Source organism: Palaemon carinicauda, chromosome 41 (genome assembly GCF_036898095.1).
Source record: "Palaemon carinicauda isolate YSFRI2023 chromosome 41, ASM3689809v2, whole genome shotgun sequence".
Classification (NCBI taxonomy): domain Eukaryota; kingdom Metazoa; phylum Arthropoda; class Malacostraca; order Decapoda; family Palaemonidae; genus Palaemon; species Palaemon carinicauda.
In genome coordinates, this window is record NC_090765.1 from 52619564 (window position 1) to 52639240 (window position 19677).

At 42.9% G+C, this 19677-nt stretch overlaps 1 long non-coding RNA gene across 1 annotated transcript; it reads right to left on the bottom strand.

Annotated features, from left to right (window-relative positions):
* Positions 1–275: 275 nt before the first annotated feature.
* LOC137632331 (uncharacterized) lies at positions 276–18349 on the bottom strand. The gene is made up of 2 exons (XR_011042043.1): positions 17585–18349; positions 276–914 (listed from the first exon to the last, which is right to left on the bottom strand). It is a non-coding gene; the product is annotated as an uncharacterized lncRNA (long non-coding RNA).
* Between the last annotated feature and the right edge of the window lie 1328 nt (positions 18350–19677).

Genomic DNA, 19677 nt, shown 5'->3' on the forward strand with positions numbered 1-19677 from the left:
GATACCACAAGTGTTTTTTTTACTATTATTATTATTAAAGATGATAACTATCTTTAATGAAACTTGCCTAAAAAAAAGGGGGTCTATTCCTTAACGATAATCATTATTAAAGGATAATTCGCCCTTATATGAAAAAAGCAAATTGATACAATAAAAAAAATCTGAAGTTCAATTTCTTCAAACATTTTGAATTTTTACATCAAAACTTTCGCACTAATGTTATTTGGACGGACCTGCATATAAGTTCTTGAAGTAATATGGAATTTACATAATTCAGATACCTACTTGAATGTCAAGTTAATAGCAATTTCCTTCTTTTAATTTCTGCATTAAAAACATTACCCCTTGCTTATACAAAAATGCTACAGCCTAAACGTATTGATTTTGCAATTTTAATTCCCAAACAACTTGATAAATTGAGCATTTCTATATACTGTACAATGAGAAAACTAGGCTATGACTAGTTAAGCAAAGATGGTACATTTGAAATAATTAAGTAAAGCTTTCAAATAAGCATTTAGAAAAAGGAAAACGACTTAGTTACTAACAGTGGAGTTTATAGTCAAAACTATGACAGATAAACTTTCAATCTCCTAAGATAATGTCGAGTGAAAATGCAGACAACAAACAAGGGTTATGGACGAACCTCAATTGAGATTTTTAGTTAATATACGCACTTAGGATAAGCATGGAAAAGGAGGTTTTGGTAAACAAAATGAGATAAGGGAAGGTAAAATGCCACTTTCTTTAAAAAGAAAAGTAATTAATCAGATTATTAAGTTTTCTGAAGTTCATTCAACACTTAACACGTTCTCTGGGATAACTTGAGTTGTATTGAATTGACTTTATGGATGCATAGAAATTACTTTAATTGGAAAGACCAGAGGTTATGTAGCAGGGGCCTTATCTGGATACTGAAAAGAAAATTAACACATTAATTTCTCATTGGATAAACGTTCAATATAAATATAAATGATACTTCATGTGCAGAAAAATGGCACCATTTACTTCCAATGGTAATAACACTACTGGTCAATGAAAAATTATTTTTGGGCTCAAGCCATGTCGTCCTGATGGAAGGTTCCTTTAGGCAGCTCTCTAAGGGATATTTGGCTACAGTGATACTCCCAGAGAATTGAGCATAGGTCTCCAGAATTCTAACTCCTGATGCGAGTATCCTTAAAAATTTTGTTAAGGATATCACATAACATCAGGGGACGTATTTCTTCATACGACACATGGCAATCTTCACCCCGAATAGAGTTTTCGCTCTGAGGGGGAAGAGTGGCGAAATTGAAGGGGAGCCGTCACTAAGGTTACCCAGTGGATCCCCTTCCCGTACTACTACAGGGTCCAATATGGCTAGCCATTCCTTGTTTTGTAGCGAATTGCGCACGGTGTACTCCCGCTTGCTCTCAGTGTTTTAGATCGTTATTTACGAGGAATTATCATGCATTCTCCAGTATCTTCTGCCTCTGGAAAGTTAAGTATTTAATCTTGTATAATTTTTAGCTCCCTTCTCACAGTTAAATTAGCATAATTTAGAAGTGTTTATCGGAGCGTAGCCGGTAGCCGGAGGCGCCATTTTGAACGCTGTTGTTCACCATACTTGCCTTATTTAGTCAGTAGAACGACGTTCCCGGTATTTAGCTTTAATGAATTACTGTATAGCTATTTAGGCAAAATTATACTAGTGAAGATAAGATCATGCATGTATATTTCCTCTTCCTTGATATAGTATACCCAAGATCTCGCCCCGCGCTAGGCTAACCTAGCCTACGCGCTTTAGTATACTTTCGTAAATTATCCCCGTTTACCCTCGCGTATAGTTTTATAAATTAAACAGGAGATAGTATATCTCCTAGAATTATTTACATAATTCGATACTCGTCTCTTTTAGAGATTTAAGGGTAAACCATTCCTTCCTTCTGAGTGTCGCCATTAGGCGACAACCCTATCTTCGTCTTGCCATAGAGTAGTATACTCCGGCTTGACAAGGCTAGTGTTATCTGTCTTCCCCCTTGCCGGCGACTATCCCGGCTTGGTATTATGACAGTAACTCAGTACAGTATTCAGTCTTTATGCCGACAACTCGGTTGCCGGGGGAGTAGTCACTCCACTGCCGGCTTACAGTTGCAGGCATAGGAAGCCTAGCTTCCCTAGCCCGCACCCGAAGTGGTAGTTCAATGCTGCCACCTTCTCCCTTGCAGTCTAGAAGACAAGTCTTGTTTCGGCAAGGCCCTGGGCTGAAGAATCGATATTCTTCTGCCACCCAGGACGGCGCTGATATTGAAACAATGTTTCTGATTTGTGACCTTTCCCTGTCCCTCTCTGTCCTTTAGCGATAGTCTAGCCCTCGCATGCCTTTTGCCGGTGTCCTACAATCTCTCCGCTTGCCAGGTGGGTTGTGGTGCTGGCCGGGCTCCTACATAGGCGGCTTGATAGCCGCTCTGACCTTCCCCCTACGGACGCAAGGCTCTGGGAAAGGTTGTGCCGGCCATGACGGCTGCCAGTGGGAGACCCTAATGTTCTGCAGTCCTCTCTTTGATTGCCATCCACATCACTGGAACCAGCAGTGGCCGGCAACAGATCTTGTGGCTGGGTGGAAGCTAGAACGATTCATTACCCCCTTCCATTTGAACCCTCATTCTGGAAGAAGGCAGTAGGGACAGTAGTAGATACAGCCTTATTTATTATATTAAACTATAATAAGGTAGTCCTTCTCTCCATGCTTTCTCTCTCTCTCTGTCGGCTAGCGCCATCAGGTACTAACCTAGCTGACAGCATGCCGGCTAGACCGGTGCCGCCAGGTACTAACCTAGCCGGCAACATGCCGGCCGGCTGAACTACAGTATATGCTTATACAGTAGCCAGTATTTCTGAAGTATAGTACATACTGCAGCCAGAAAACTATACTATATATTATGCAGTAGTTTATATTTTCCAACATACTCTGTATATCCTTTCCCAGTCCATTGTTGAGACCAATCATAATATTGAAGTAAAGTATTCGTTCAATACCCAGATGAACCATAGTCATCAGATCATATAATTTTACCCTACAATATTGATACTTTTTTATGAGAGCGTTAGTGCTAGTATACACTAATTCTAACTCTAGGAGTTACAACCCTTCCACTCTAGTTTTCCCCTAATAAGGAAATTCTAAAATATAAATATTGAGAGAGGTCACAGCAATTGGCTGGACAGGAGGCACAAGTATGTCTCTTTCCTATTTCCTTTCTAGCTTACTATCCTAAGCTATAATGGTTAAGATAACACCAAATTTTCTTCTTTACAGGAGGACCAAAAGCAGAAATGTGAGGTGATGTACTGTAACTACAGTGAACCCTCGTTTATCGCGGTAGATAGGTTCCAGACGCGGGCGCGATAGGTGAAAATCCGCGAAGTAGTGACAGCATATTTACCTATTTATTTAACATGTATATTCGGACTTTTAAAACCTTCCCTTGTACGTAGTACTGTTAACAAACCACCCTTTACACCCTGTAATGTACAGAACACTTAATGCATGTACTACAGCACCCTAAACTAAAACAGGCACAAATATTAAAGGCGATTTTATATCATGTGTTTCCTAAACACCTAAAAAGCACGATAAAAAATGGCAACCAATGTTTTGTTTACGTTCATCTCTGATCATAATGAAGAAACAAACTCATTTAGTGTACACATATATGTACGTATGGTTAGTTTTTGCATCGATTATATTGATTATACAGTACTGTATGTTGATTTTTTTATTACCAATGTTTTAGTTTACGTATTTTTCTTAGGACTTCCAAATTAAATCTTTTTCTTTATGACGCCGCCTGAAACGACGGCGTGTACGCTCAGTAAACAACCACGCTCAGAACAAACAAGGCATTTAACACGCATGATGATAGTGATAAATAATGATACAGTACATACAGTATTTACAGTACAAAGCATTTACAAAATATGTTACCTTACAAATATAAATTATACAGTACTTGTACGTAGCAAAGCAGGAAAACAATTTGAGAGAGAGAGAGAGAGAGAGAGAGAGAGAGAGAGAGAGAGAGAGAGAGAGAGAGAGAGAGAGAGAGAGAGAGAGATTGTTTTACGTACGTAAATGTAAATTTTAAACAAAAAAAATATGATAGGTTACAACATGTAGACTTTTAAAACCTTCCCTTTAACTTAATGCATACAGTACGTACATTACTAAACTATAAAACAGGTTAAAGTAAAAAATAAAGATTGTTACTGTACTCACCACGAAAGAAGTTCAAGAAAAACTTGAATGACGATGGCGATGAATTTGCTGCACAGTAGAAATGATGATGATGAAGCTGCTGATGTGTTCTACTGTGCAGTCAATGATAGTATTTTACGTCTCTTCAGACGGAGGTGTCTTTTCCTGGGACACCTCTTCAACTTCTTCAATTTCTTCCGAAGGCGTACTAGCAGGAGGAACTGGCTCTTTTTTGCGAGGCTGAAAAAACATTGTGATCGGAAGTTGTTGCCGCTGCTTCTTTTTTCGATCCAAGAGCATCCTGTAGGGAGTCGTGATGTCATCGACCTTGTTGCAGAATTGCATCGAGCGAACCATATCCTCGTCCCACTCTTGCAACATTTCTTTCGCCTCCTTCATATGGTTGCAGAACTTGGCGAGCCGTTCTAATGTTAAGCCCGTTTCTTCTACATTTTCTTGGGTCTCTTCCTGGGTACCCTCACTCTCTTCCTCACTTGCCGATTTCGTCAGGTCTTCGAGGTCTGCGTCAGTTAGGGGCTGGGAATGGCAGTCCAACAACTCGTCGACGTCTTCAGTCGTCATGTCGCCAAACCCGTCACCCCCAATTATGGCAGCCAACTGCACAGATTTCCGTATTGCAGAGTGTTGGATTTCCGACGGAGTAAATCCCTTGTCGTCGTAAACAATATCGGGCCACAGCTTCTTCCAGCTCGCATTTACGGTTGCAGGTTTCATCTCTTGAAGTGCCTTTTGAATATTCTGCAGGCACGTGGCTATGGTGTACTGCCGCCAGTACGCCTTCAAGTTGAAGTCTTCATCCTCGTCATCTTGGGCAGCATCCACACACGCAACGAGGTCCGCCAAGGTATTCTTCGTGTAGAGGGCCTTGAACGCCCTGATAACCCCCTGGTCCATTGGTTGAATTAATGACGTGGTGTTGGGTGGCAGGAACTCAACCTGAACGCCCTCACGCGACAGGTCAGTTGCGTGTCCACCAGCGTTATCCATAAGGAGAAGGATCTTGAATGGCAAGCCCTTCTCTAAGAGATATTCATGGACTTGCGGGATGAAACACTGGTGGAACCAGTTGGAGGTCAGCATCTTCGTAATCCATGCTTTTTGATTATGCATCCAGTACACGGGAAGGAGATTCTTATTTTTGTTTTTCAAAGCGCGAGGATTTTTCGACTTATAAATAAGCCCCGGCTTTAACAAAAATCCAGCAGCATTGCCACACATCACGAGGGTAACGCGATCCTTGAATGCCTTAAAGCCAGAGGCTTTGGCTTCCTCTTTGAACAGGAAAGTTCGCGACGGCATTCTCTTCCAAAACAAGCCGGTTTCATCCATATTAAACACTTGTTCCGGCTTGTATCCACCTTCAGCGATAATGTTCTTGAAAGTCTGGTTCACGTAAGTTTCAGCAGCGGCAGTGTCAGCGGAAGCAGACTCCCCATGCAGGGAAACGCTTTTCAGGGCGAAGCGTTTCTGAAACTTCGCGAACCATCCTTTGCTGGCGGAAAAACGTTGTTTCTGACGCTGGGAATCAGTGGAGGTCCCTGGTTGAGGATCATCTACATCATCATCTTCTTCAGCATGGTCGCCATCGTCGTCATGAGCTTCCTTTGCCGCAAAATTCTCATACAAGCTCAAAGCCTTTGTTCGGATGGTGTTCGTATCCAACGCTATGTTCTTCTTCCGACAGTCGGCAATCCACACAGCTAAAGCACCTTCCATGCGTACGATCGTTTTATTACGCGTTGTAACGACTCGCTTCGCTGATCTGCTAAAGGTGATTGCAGCAGTCTTTCTAATGTTCGCCTCGTCCTTCCTGATGTAGCGAACGGTGGATTCGTTGATGCCAAAATGGCGGCCGGCGGCCGCGTAACTTCTACCATCTTTTAACATGTCGAGAAGCGTAACCTTCTCAGCTATCGTCATCATTCTTCGGTGGCGTTTAGGCTCACTACCAGCCTTACTAGAAGCAGAACGCTTGGGAGCCATTGTAACAGAAAGTTCAACAAAAAGTTCAACTTAAAACAGTCGCACACAGCACAGATTAAACTTCACAAAGTTAAGAACGTCTACTCAGCAATACGCGGAAAGAGAAAGTGAACGATGCAGACCCGCGAGAACTGTGATGCTGGAAGTTGAAGATGCGGGCAAAACACCAATCACAGGCTAGATAACAAAACTTGAGTTTTGATTCGTCATCTGTCAGCGCTTGAACCAATCACAACCCGTCTTACAGTACATGGTGCGTTGGTTACTCATAGAAGATGCCCCGCGCATACTGAACGTACGTAGATCAAGTACAAGGGTACCGTAATAATAATAAATAATGATAATAATACTGTACAGTACAGTAATAATAATAATAATAATGATTAATAATAATAACAATAATAATTTTATTAACAACAACAACAATAATAATAATAATAACAATAATAATAAAAATTTACGTACGTACGCTATTTTACGCCTCTCTCTCTCTCTCTCTCTCTCTCTCGTACGCTTACAGTACTTATTCGAAATGTGATTTTTGCAACAAAGAATATTATTGGATGCAGTACTGTACTACGTACGTATACATACAAAAGATTCATGGAAAAGAAGCACATCCATTACAGTACACACCATTCTAATATGGTATGACTGCATCTGATTTGCGTTTCATGTTCGATTTAATTTTACTACGTACTGAATTATCGTATGATCACATTCTCTTTTCGTGTTTTATTTCTTTCTGTGCTGAATTATATATCATATGTAATGCAATGAACAATCAGTAAGAGCAGATATTACTAATTACAGTATTAATGGAATTACAGGTAACAAAATATCGTATTTGGTTATCTTCAGATTTCGCGGTATTTTCGAATTTTCCGGAAAATCCGCGATATGTATATATATGGGTTATGGGAAAACCCCGCGAAGTGGTGAATCCGCGATTGTCGAACCGCGAAGTAGCGAGGGTTCACTGTACAAAAGTGAAACTTTTGTGGTCACACTATGTGCAGGTCTCATGCCGCCTGCTTAGTGACAACCGAAACCTTGAGGTATTGGGACCCCAAGGACTGTAATGGCTGCTCGGCCTTGGTGACCAAGGGTTTCAGCGACCCCAAGTCGGCAGAGTCAAGGGATGCTGCACAAGAAAAACTTCGGAAATGGGTACGAAGGTTCCAGAAGAACTCTCTTGGCCCGTACCTTCCCAACGACATGATGCGAAGCTTGCTGCTCCCAAAGGCAACAGCTGATGCCGTCATACTCCAGGCACGACTCGGGGCTCCCGTCGTTCAGACCGACCCCAGGCACGACCCGGGCCTCCCGTCGTTCAGATCGAAGTTGAGGCCAATGTCAGTGAAGCCTAATAAGGCATGGACATCCACCAGGAGGAAAGGATGTGAAGTGTCCACAGACACGGAGAAGGATCTCCTTCGAGAAGATCCGGATGAAGAGTCGACTCTACCACCCAGAGGAGATGAGGACCATGACTCGACGGAAGCGGAGGAACCCCCTCTGCCTGTGCCGGCAGTCGAGCCGACACCGTCTACGTCTTCGGCTCCTACCCCTCCATTAGACTTGATGGGTCATGCAGTTTTGGCCCACATTACCACTCTGATGGAAAATCTATGTAAGGAGAACGTAGACTTGAAAGAAAAGATGATGAGTGTTCCGTGAAGCAGCTTGGATCCTTACCTCCCGAGGGTCTTATAAGCGACCCAGATTGAAGGACTCCTTACCTCCCGAGGGTCTTATAAGCGACCCAGATTGAAGGACTCCTTACCTCCCGAGGGTCTTATAAGCGACCCAGATTGAAGGACCTGCCACCCTACTCCGAGACCAATCCCTGGAGGTATGCGGAGTTCTTGCCGATTACTAACGGCAAACTCTACATCTCGGAGAAGTTGGGAGCCGTCCACCTGGACGACATTGAGTTTTGGCCTAACTTTGCGGCTTACACGGAGTGTTTCATCTGGCTGAAGAGTGAGCCAGAGTCGAAAGAAGAGACGGAACCAAGTTGGTCATGGTATTCGACCACGACAAAGCACAGGCTCTCTTGACGAGTAGCCTGAAGAAGGCAGGATACACTAACTCACAAGTTTCTGCACTGAGCAAGAAACGCCCTACCTTTCTTGCTCCTTCTTCGAGAGCCTTCCCCTTCACGTCGATGCAGGCACACCATGCCCTATACTAGAGGAGTGTAGGCCTTTGTCTCTGGCCTTGCCCACAGATGAGAAGGAGTGGAAGGAGGTCCACCTAACCTTCTCAGTACCGAAGGTTGACGCATACATCGCAGGACAGCAGTTCAGCGAGAACCTACCGAAGCTATCGGACTTTCTTTTGTGAAGGGAGCAAGAGACAAAGGAGAAGCTAGCCTCCTCCAGAACAGCATGGAGATGTGTGCAGGCAATGCCAGCACCTCAGATATGTAAACGGTCCTGGCCAAAATGCACAAGGCCACCCACGTCAAGGACCTGTACGCCTTCGTGAAAGCCAGGAGGGCCTCTAGGGAGTTCGTGTTTGCAAATGCAACGGTTAAACACGAACCCAGGAAGCCGATTACTTCCTGTGTCTGGGGTAAGGACCTCTTCCTTAAGGAAGTGGTCCAGGAGGTAGTAGAGAAAGCCGCCACAGAGAATAGGAACCTTCTCCAAAAGTGGGGCATCTCCTCGAAGAGGAAGTCTTCCCCGGATGCTGGTCCCCAACCCAAGAGGAAGACAAAGAAGCCAAGACTACCTTCTCGGCCTGTTCAGCAACATCCCACGGTCACCATGACAGCGATGCCCCAAGTGGTCGCTCAACCACAGACCACCTTCCAAGTGGTGCTCAACAGCTGGTAGCCCAGTCACCAGCCGTCAACCCAGGGTTTGAGAGGCACACCACTACCTTTCGCCCGAAAGGAAGAGGATCTCGACAGGGCTCCTCAAGAAACTCCTTACGAGGCAGGGGAGGACGCGGTCAGGGTGGCAAACCCTCAGGACCATCTAAGCAATGAGATGCTCCAGGTAGGAGGGAGACTCCACCACTTTCGGGATCGTTGGACCTTCGATCCCTGGGCCCACAGCCTAATCAAAAATGGACTACGATGGAAATGGAACAGATCTCCACCTTCATTTCCTCAGTTCTTGCAACACTCCACCCCTTTACTGAACCGACAAGGCTCGAGATCGCCACACATCAATCACGTGATGCTAGCCATCTTTCGTTTAGCAAGAAAGAAGAGATGGCACTTATCGGCAGTTCACCTACAAGGGTTCCGCAAGGTGACGGCAGACGCACTATCCAGGCTAAAGCCGAGTCAGAATGGTCCCTAGAAGCAGACTCATTCTCCTTCAACTTGGAAAAAGTCCCAGAACTGCAGATCAACCTCTTCGCAACGAACGACAACAAGAAACTACCTCGATATGTAGCCCCATACGAGGACCCTCTGGCAGAGGCGACGGACGCCATGTCCCTTGATTGGAACAGATAGACCCATATCTACCTGTTCCCTCCAACGAATCTCCAGCTGAAGGTCCTCAACAAGCCGAGATCCTTCAAGGGAACTGCAGCAGTAGTGGACCCCAAGTGGCCCAAGAGCAATTGGTTCCCTCTGGTGATGGAACTGAAGTTGAGGCTGGTCCCTATACCGAACCCAGCTCTATCCAAAGTGGTTCAGAAGTAGACTGTCTTCACTTCATCACAGAGAACCCAAAACCTTCATCTAATAATTTTCTCGCCTTAGCAGTCAAGAAAAGATTTGGGATCTCGAAAGACAGTATACTTTCTAGAAGAATACAAGTCAAAGTCAACCAGAAGACAATATGAATCCTCTTGGAAGAAGTGGGTTGCTTTTGTAAAAGCAAAGAAGCCGAAGGAAATCTCAATAGACTTCTGCCTGTCCTTCTTCATCCACCTTCACGAACAAGGCTTGGCTGCCACCACGATAACTACGTGGAAGTCAGCTTAGTTCTAAGATCTAAGAAGAAATCGGCAATGTGTTATAGAGGTACTGGAAGATGAAACCGAGTTAGCTCTACACCATTCTCTGAACACCTCCCACTTGGACTGATACACCTTGATGGTAGAAGTCCTCCTTGCTCTTGCAATAGCCTTGGCTGCCTTCTTCAAAAATCCTCTAGATCTTGCGAGTTTTTTGATAGTCTGAAGGCAGTCAGACGTAGAGCTTGGAGGTTTAGATGGTTTCTTGCCAAGTAGGGTTATCTGAGAAGATGTGCTCTTAACGGTAGGCTTCTCGGAACGTCCACCATCCATTCCAGTACCTCTGCGAACCAACTTCCTGACGGCCAGAAAGGAGCAACTAGGGTCATTCTGGTCTCCTCGTGAGACACGAACTTCTGCACCACCTTATACAGGATCTTGAAGGGTGGGAACCCATACACATCCCTGTGTGACCAATCTAACAGGAACGCGTCTATGTGAGCCGCCTCGAGATCCAGAACTGGGGAGCAGTACTTCGAGGTTGCAAACAGATCTATGAGGGGACGACCCCATAACCGCCACAGCTTTTTGCAAATGTCTAGGCGTAATGTCCACTCTGTGGGGAGAACTTGGTCCCTCCTGCTGAGTCTGTCCGCACTCACACGTTCTTGACCCCATGAATGAATCATGTTCAATAAAATAATCCTCCTTTCCTTCGCCCATACGAGAAGAGATCTCGCCAACTCGTAAAGACTTCGATTGAGTCCCTCCCTGCTTTGCTATATACGCTAGGGCCGTGGTACTGTCCGCATTGATCTGAACCACCTTGCCTAGGACTAGATTCTCGAAACCCTTGAGGGCTAAGTGCACAGCTAAAAGCTCCTTTTGATTGATATGAAGCATCTCTTGCTCTTTTGTCTACAGATCTGAGATTTCTCTTTCCCCTAAGGTTGATCCCCACCCGGAGTTTGAAGCGTCGGTAAACAACACGAGGTCTGGGCTCTTTTGCTCCAACGAGAGGCCCTCCTGGAGTCTGTGAACGTTGTTCCCCCATTGAAGGTGTGTTCTGATTGTATTCGTAATGGGAATACTCTCCCTGTCGAGACTGTCCCCTTTCTTCCAATGAGCATTGAGATGAAATTGAAGGGGAAGTAGGTGCAGCCTCCCCCGAGACACAAACTTTTCCAGTGATGAGAGGGTCCCCAGAAGGCTCATCCACTCTCTCGCCGAACTAACGTCCTTCTTCATAAAGGCACAAAGCCTGAGGAGCGCCGACTGAATTCTTGCAGGAGATGGAAAAGCCTGAAAAACCTGACTATGAATCTCCATCCCCAAATAAAGAATCTTCTGGGATGGAGTCAGCTGTGACTTCTTTGAACTCACTAGGAGTCCCAACTCTTTTGTCAAATCCAAAGTCATCTGAAGATCCTTCAAACAGCGATCGGCTGAGGGAGCTCTTATGAGCCAATCGTCCAAGTACAGGGAGGCCCTGATGCCTCTTGAGTGCAGCATGCTCGCCACATTCAGCATGATCTTCGTGAATATCAGAGGGGCTGTGCAGAGACCAAAACATAGGGCCCGGAACTGGAAGACCTCCTTCCCGTACACGAACCTCAGGTAACGTCTGCAACTCGGATGTATTGGGACATGAAAATAAGCGTCCTGGAGGTCTAACGATACCATCCAGTCGCCTTTCCTTACTGCTGCCAGCACGGTTTTCTTAATTTCCATGGTGAACTTCGAATTCTGGACTTGTTGAGGGCACTTACATCCAGAACCGGTCTCCATTCCCCTGAACTCTTGGGAACCAGGAACAAACGGTTGTAAAACCCTGGCGATTCTAAGTCCCGCACCCTCTCTATCGCTCTTTTTTCCAGCGAAAGGCATCTGAAGCTGCATGGCCTGCCTCTTCGGTCCTTCCATGTATTTGGGCGAGAAATCCACAGGATCTGTGGCTCAAGGAGGCTTTCATAAGAATGGGATTTTGTATCCTTCCTTTAAAACACAAACGGATCAAGGGTCCACTCCACAAACGGATCAAGGGTCCACTCCCCTTACTTCCCAGGCTTGCCAGAAATAATTTAGCCTGGCTCCCACTGCTGCTTGAAGGCAAGGACAGTCAGACCCTGCCTCGACTGGACTTAGCTCCTCTTTTCTTAGACTTCTTCCCATCGGGCTTGAAGTTACTTCTCCCGGCAGGTTTACCATGAAAGGGCTGAGCAGTCTGGGAAAATGACGTCCCTTCCTTCGCTCTATGGGAAGGGAAAGATGTAGGCAACACCTTACTAGCTGTCTTGGCAACCAAATCATGAGTAGCCTTCTGAGTCAATGCTGCAGCCACTTCCCTCACTAAATCTTGCAGGAATAGAGCAGAAGACATGGGAGCAAAAAGTAACTCCAATCTCTGACAGGGAGTGACTCCCACAGAGAGGAAGGAACACAAAGTTGCCCTCTTCTTCACAACTCCTGCAGTGAACAGGACAATTCGTTAGAACCATCTCTAACTGCCCTGTCCATACAAGACATAAGTTGGATAAGGTTACTCGTGTCAGTGCCCTTCGTTTCCGCTACTTTTCTACCCAAGGCTCCCAGAGACCAGCCCAGAAAATTAAACACCTCAAAAGCCCTGAATATACCTTTCAAGAGATGGTCAAACTCCGACATTGACCACCACACTTTAGTCTTCATGGCTAGACGACGAGAAGAGTCCACTAGGCTTGAGAAGTCCCCCTGAGCAGACGCAGGAACTCCCAAACCTAAGACCTTCCCTGTCTCATACCAAACGCTAGACTTGGAAACTAGTTTAGCAGGCAGAAAAGCGAAACATGTCTTGCCAAGAGCTTTCTTTGACTCCATCCACACACCCATTAATTTCAATGCTCTCTTAGAGGAGCGGGAGAGAACCATTTTTGTGAATAAGGATGTCCTGCTGCTTTACCGAGGGTAAATTCCGAAGGAGGAGATCGCGGAGCAACAGGAGTAAAATGGTCTGGAAATAACTCCGTGAAGACCAGCATCAGTTTCTTGAGGTCCACCGAATGTTGAGGGGGCTTATCCTCTTCTCCCTCTAAAATATCATCCAATTGCTCCTCCTGAGAGAAAACCTCATCCGGATCTTCCTCCGATAATTCAGCCACTGCAGTTGTGCCTTGATCAGAGGCGACGTTCTTGTGCAGGCGCATCAGTGCTGACATGGGCGCGCTTGCGCTATTCAATATTCCCATCCGACTGACAATCACTAGCCTTGCGTTTGCTGTCACGATCGGTTTGAGAAAAAGCATCAAACTGACGCGTTGTGAAAACAGTCGACTGCCGTGTAGTCATGGATTGGTTGGCATGAGGAGTCATGGATTGACTGTCGAGAACCGTTGAGGGTAGATTGATGTGTGGTGTCATGGGTAGAATCTGGCTGACGCTGACGCTCTGCCACGTAATGGGTTGACTGGCGTGTCGTTGCGCCGACGCTTAGCGTCTGCCTACCGCTGACGCCAACGCTCCGCAGCGTCATGAGTTAACTGCTGTGTGTCGTCACCCTGACGCCGACGCTCCGTCTCGCGCCCGCTCTCCTCTTGCCGCTTAGCGGCCCGCTGCGTTAGCTGGCGAGCGTCGTCACGTTTGGAAAACCGATGATCGGCCGTATGCGCGATTGATAGATGTTGCGAAGCAGAGCTCTGACGAGACGCATCCACCTCAACCTGCCGTTGAACACTGTGACTGGGAGATCGCCTGTGCGATAACTCGTCAGTACCAGAGACAACAGGCCGCCTGTGCGACAACGGGTCTAAACCGGAAGACTGACGCCCAGCCGCACTATCAACAACATAGACCACTTGGGATCACCTTGAGGCAATATTTGCGCCGCCTCTTCCAATGCGAATTCGCCTTCGTCATCGTTTCCAAACCGCTCCGCGCTTTCGGGAGACGAGCACCAGTCCGACGGAAGTGGCAAAGTATGAACCGTAACACCAGAACCAGGAATTAACTCCGCATCTGACTGCATCAAACATTTATCCACATCGGAACCCACGTCAAGAGAGCTTCGCAGGCGAACACTCGTCAAGGGACCGAAAACGGTCCGGTGTATCCCAATGACTACAGCCTGGCTGTTGCGGAGAGGAATCGCGCCGTTGTTCCACTGTCTGCGCTTTTCTCTTAAGCGGTCTAGAGGCTTGACGCCACATCTCGTCACGTGAACCTTCATCCGAAGAAGGAGATAAAGCACTAACCTCACCTTTCCTACAGTGAGGGTGAGCGACCTGTGATAAGACAGCAGGAACGCTTGAGGGGACGTCTGTGCGATTGATGACGCCTCTCATTCCCTTTCGCCGTTCGACATAACTTCTACCCTGGGTCCGGGAGCTTGACAGAGGTCTTAGGCTAGTCGAACGACAGCATTGCACATTAGTCGAACCTTTTACACTTGATCAGTCGCCTGTGCGACAACTTTGAAGTAAATTAATTTCCGACATACAGTAATTTGCTTTTTGTCCGCCGCTAACGATTCAACTCTCACACCGAGAGCTTAAAAAGCGGACAACATATCCTTCATCGTAGGCTCATTCGGTTCCTGATCTACCACTACGGGGGAAGGAATAGGATCAATGACATCAGATACAGGTAATTCTACAGAACGGGAAGAACTGCGTCTAATCCTGTCTCTCTAATTTCCGAGTATAATGCTCATAAGCTACCCACTCACTTTCGATTAACGAAGAACATTCTTCACACCGATCCCCAAAAGTACAAGATTTACCCCTACATTTTACACAAAATGTATGTGGATCAACAGAACCCTTAGGAAGGCGAGTATATATAGGGGAGGGGTCGGTCAAATTAAAAAGTTATGAGAGAGATCCAAAAAGTTACAAGGGTCAAAATTAACTAAACCCAAAACAATAAAGATTTCAAGAAAATATGCAAGAGAAATCACTGATGCGAAAGCCCAAAACAAAAAGACAAGAGTACATCACCAAATAAACCGTCCAAATTAAAGTAAATTGCGAGAGAATTTCCAACGTTCTAGCCCGTATGGCAGCAGAGAAGGTCTGAAGTGATTGGATTAGTTCGGCCTGTCTACCGCAAGGGCGCTAGTATACATCTGGCATATCTGCGAAAGCCGCGAGATTTTGAATATTTCTGCCGGGCGTCCAGGGACTTTAGGCATTCTTACATAACCAGCGGATAAGTTTTTTATGTATAAAAAATATTAGCCGGGGTTCTTTACTTAATTTCCTAAGTAAAAGTATATACTTGAGGGTGCTTCTATATGTGAACAAAATATCTGAATGATAACTACATTGTTCCTATATGCACATACAAACCTTGCTGCTTCTATCGTCGAGGATGACATTTCCCTGCAGGGGGCAGGAAGCTCTAACATTGTTCCATGCTTAGCGGATGTGATGTATAATGGTATCGTCATATATTTCTGTGGTCTGGATGACCATACAGAAGCTGACCCAAGGTAGAGGCACTTATACAAACCCACAGATATAGTACTTTCAAGTAATTTTCTGGTAAGCTTCCATCAGGAGGACATGGCTCAAGCCCAAAAAAACGATTTTGAAGCTAAGCGAAAAATCTATTTTTGGGTGAGATAGCCATGTCGCCCTGATGGACCCACTCTCTTTTTCTAAGAAAAGGATTGTATAACAATACCCACCCGAAACTACTCTATCTGTAGCACCATGCTTAATTGCTACAAGGAATGGGTAGCCATATTGGACCCTGTAGTAGTACGGGAAGGGGATCCACTGGGTAACCTTGATGATGGCTCCCCTTCAATTTTGCCACTCTTCCCCCTCAGAGCGAAAACTCTATTCGGGATGAAGATTGCCATGTGTTGTATCAAGAAATACGTCCCCTGATATTATGCGATATCCTTAAGAAAATTTTTAAGGATACTCGCATCAGGAGTTAGAATTCTGGAGACCTAGGGTCAATTCTCTGGGAGTATCACTGTAGCCAAATATCCCTTAGAGAGCTGCCTAAAGGAACCTTCCATCAGGACGACATGGCCATCTCACCCAAAAATAGATTTTTTGCTTTGCTTCACAATCCGTTTATTAGTTTCTTACAAGTTTTGACTCCATTTTGCCTTAATTCAGGTCATGATTTCTTACTGTTGTCTTGCAATGAGTTACTAGTAGTTTTAGTAACGATCAATGTTGGTGTCTAATAATGTATTAAATAATACAAATACTAAACTAGATACTGAATATATACAATAGTTCAAAATCTGCCAAGATTTACCCAGAGCTAGAATTAACGTTAAAAGTAACCCATGACACTTCTCATAAAGCACTTTTAATATCTTGAGAGACAAAATGTAGAATGTTAATTTCAGTCCTTATTTAACCATGAAAAAATATACAAACTTTTGACACTTTATGTTCAGACTAAAATTGAACCATCTGTTCATTTGAATAGAAAAACCAGAACAAGTTCCTGCTCCCATGATTTGCTGTTCAAATCACCATACAATCAATCTAACTTAAAATACTTTGTGTCAATATTGAATCTTATAGGTTGCTGTGGCCAAATTGCTAACGTCTGTCTGGTGACTGCCAGACGGGTTCAAATCCCGCTTAGACTCATTAGTTCCTTACTCTGCAACCATACCATCTCTCTGAGCTAAGGATGGGGGTGGGGTTAGGGGAGCCTATAGGTCTATCTATTGAGTAATCAGCAGCCATTGCCTGGTCCTCCCTGGTTGTAGCTTGGGCACTGATAATATATATGGTCAGTCTCTAGGGCATTGTCCTGCTTGGTAGGGCAATGTCACTATCCCTTGCCTCTGCCATTCATGAGTGGCCTTTAAACCTTTACGGTATCAACATCCATTGATATAGAAGCATATCAACTTGTGCATCTTGCTCGTGAGCTTCTTCTAAATCATGAAATTCTGCACCAGTGATTCATTAAATATCTTAAGTCTTGAAAATACAATTATGTTGATTCATTCTCTAGTACATTTGCTTAAATCTAGTGGAAAACAACAAAGAAATTTTGTTGAACACTTTTTTGTTCAACTCAATATGTCATACGCACATCTGGTCTTACCTTCACATTGAATTTCATCACCACATGATATACTTCAAAATACAATAGGACTATCAATTACAGTATGTTATTACTTATTATTAACAACTTGATGACCGTAATACTATACTAACTATAGCGATATAACGTCTGATGCAATAATTGTGCACTAAAGATTAATACACACTTTATGAATGCAAAAAGTTAATTAGCATATTCAGCAGCTTTGTTGTCCAAAGTTGAATGAATGCAGTGTTAAGTAAAGGCTATTTACATTCATATTAACCATTTGATTGTCAATAGGCGTGAGAGCGAGGCAATTTCTTTTTTTGTCAGAATGAAAATAAATGGAATATTAACCCTTCATAAACTTACCTCGAAATTTTGATATTGAAGAGGGATTCAGTTCAGACCGGCAGGGAGTCGTCGTTTATAAATTAAAAGTCATTTCAATAGACCTACATCTCCATGAAGTCGATACGATACAACTGTTTTATTATTATTATTTTGCGAAACTAATCTGCCACTTTAATAGGAAAAGCAAAATTATACAAAAAATCTAAAAATTTGAACTTTGATTTTTTAAAACATTTTAAACTCTTACATCAAAACTGTTGCATTAATGTTATTTTGACTGACCTTCATATAAGCTCTCAAAGTAATAAAGTACGGAATTTACGTAGTTCATATACCTACTTCACATTTCAAATTATTTGTAATTTTATTCTTTTAATAAATAGGACAAAATACATTACCAATTGCTTATACAAATATACTGTCTCAACTGTATAGATTTCGCGAATCTAATTTGCAACAAAATACCAAATTTGATTAAACTGAGCATTTTATATACAATTAGAAAATTACTAGAGATAAAAGACAACTCTAGTAATCTATGCCTAAGCAAGGAAAGGGTACGTTTGAAATTAATATGAAAACGTCTTAACTAAGAGTTTTACAAGGGGAAAAGATCTCTTTCACATATGGTAGTTAATGGTTAAAGCTATTCATTTTCTAGAGGTAATTCAACCTTTTGGCTCATTCACTGGGGTAACTTGAGTTGTATCGAATTGACTTTATGGATGTACAGAAATGACTTTAATAAAAACGACCAGAGACTTTGTAAAGGTTCCTTGTCTGGAAACTGGAAAGAAAATCAACACATTAATATCTTATTGGAAAATGGTTCGATAGAAGCATGCATAACGCTTCACAGTAAATTGGACACAGAAGGCTACTTGTTATTGACAAAATATATAATATATATATATATATATATATATATATATATATATATATATATATACATACATACATACATATACACTAACATATATATACTGTACACACACACACACACACACACACATATATATATATATATATATACACACACACACATATATATATATATTATATATATATATATATATATATATATATATATATACACACACACACATTATATATATATATATATATATATATATATATATATATATATACACACACACACATATATACTGTACACAACATTGTGTGTATGTATATATATATATATATATATATATATATATATATATATATATATATATATATACATACACATATATACTGTACACAACATTGTGTGTGTGTGTATTTATATATATATATATATATATATATATATATATATATATATATATATATATATATATATATACATATATATATATTTGGCAGTAGAATGTCCTCATTTTAGGGATTTTGCCAGTTTCTGACCAGCCTGGAATTGTAACATTAAATTGTATATCATAACAGGAATAATCATTATTTTTGGGTTTGCTGGATACAGCAAATGATTGACATTAATTTCACCTACATCAGTCATTATCATCATCACTAGTCAGGTTACAGTCTGCATTGGTACAGCAAACTTCTACAAGCTCGAGCTCCAACAGTGCAAGCAGCTCGTGAGTGGGGAAAGGAAAACCGAGATCAAGTTTCAATGAGTGATTCATAAATAATACGTAATAGGCGGCACAGTACCAACGTTATAAATAGGCACAGTACCAACGTTATAAATAAACTATAATGAAGTTATTTAAACCTGTTCAGAATAGCAATTGCGACAAGTTTGAACTTTTGCAGTTTCACCATTTTAACAACAAAATTCGGAAGTTCATTCCACGTTATGGTCACAGCTGGAATATCTTCAAGAATTCTGTTTTATATTGAGCCTACAAAATCAAACTAAAAATCGAATCCACTGGAAAGAGTTAAACTACTGAACAAATTCAAAGTTATTTTCCTTAACTCGAACACCAAAATAATGGGCTTAAGCTTGATTAAACATTAGTAAAATAGGACCTCCTATTAACCTGAACTGATGTCAATTTACTTGCTCGTATTGAAGGATTTTATTGAATTTGGGATACAGTATATGATCTAGCTGGTGATAGAGCCGGAAGGATTGGAGGGGGGGG